Here is a 1,484-nt window from a genome sequence, read left to right as displayed (position 1 = left end):
TGTGTGGTAAGAGCCCGGGGCACTGTCCCAACCTCCCCACACTGCACCCCACCACCTTCCCACACTGCACCCCACCAATCTCCCCACACTGCACCCAGCACCACAACCTCCCTGCATTGCATGGCTGCAAACCCACCCACTGGATTCTTCACTGCACCCCACCAACCTCCCCGCACTGCACACAGCACCCTAACCTCCCGCCACTGGATGGCTGCAACCCCCCCTGCATTCTGCACTGCACCCCACCAACCTCCCTGCACTGGACCCAGCACCCTAACCTCCTGACACTGCACCTAGCACTTCAACCTCCCACCATTGCATGGCTGCAAACCCACCCACTGAATTCTTCACTGCACCCCACCAACCTAACCTCCCAACACTGCATGGCTGCCAATCCATTCACTGCATTCTGCACTGCACCCCACCAACCTCCCCGCACTGCACCCAGCACCCTAACCTCCCGCCACTGCATGACTGCAACCCCCCCTCACTGCATTCTGCACAGCACCGCATCAACCCCCCACACTACACCCAGCACCTCCTTTACACTCCCCCCATGTAGCCCAGCCCCCACTAAGGGGCAGTGCCTTGTACCCTCACAGAGAATCCGACTTTTGTACATGCCACCAGGAGCCTGAGACATGCGTTGGTGTTTCCCGCAGGCTCCAGGGAGATGCCCGTGGATTCAGGGCAATGGGCATGCTTGTGCGTGCAGCGTTTTGGGGGCTCCTCTACGGATCAGCTCAGCGCCTCGGGGCACACAAGTCCTGTGAGCACAGCTCGACCCCTCCCAATCTGGCACCTATGCAGCCCCACTGCCAGCACCCCCCAGAGCCAGAGCCGTTGGCAACTGGCTTGGAGACCCCGATAAGCAGGATCTCCCCTCTCCCCCGCCCAGTCCCACTATGATGCAATCTGGAGGGTCTCTCTCCTTGAGCCAAGGGAAGGACTCTGGGGCAGTGGCGGCCTCCAGATGGGTGGGCACAAGGCTGGAAGGGTCGCCCCACTGCCCAATGCCCCACAAGGACAAGGTGCTGTCCCAGCACCCCAACCGCTACAGCACTGGGGCTGTATGGCAGGGACGTGCCAACGCAGGGGGGATCCCCAGCTCCATCCCTGAATGAGGAAGGAAGGGACCCCCCCCCATACACATTCCCCAGCATCCCAGCTCAGGCACCTTAGTCCTGGTGCCCCTCCCATCAAGAAATTTTGAGCAGCAACGGTTGGGGGGGGGGGTGTCACAGTCCTGAGATGTCCATCCCCCCCCAGCTCTGGCCTGACTTTGGGCGGGGCAGCCAGCCCCCCAGGAGACATCTCAGCACCTGGAGAGCGAGGGGCAAATACTGCACCAGGCCATGAATGTGTGGGGGGGGGCAGTGCCCACAACCTCCCGGATTCTGGGAGACCTTCATGGTCCAGTGTCAGCAAATCCCAGACCCCTCCCTCCATGCCATCCTGTGCACCTCCTGCCCCAGGCTTCCCTC

Source organism: Chelonoidis abingdonii, chromosome 26, assembly GCF_003597395.2.
Source record: "Chelonoidis abingdonii isolate Lonesome George chromosome 26, CheloAbing_2.0, whole genome shotgun sequence".
In the NCBI taxonomy this organism is placed as follows: domain Eukaryota; kingdom Metazoa; phylum Chordata; order Testudines; family Testudinidae; genus Chelonoidis; species Chelonoidis abingdonii.
The sequence above is the reverse complement of the archived record's forward strand: the minus strand, read 5'-3'. Positions refer to the sequence as shown.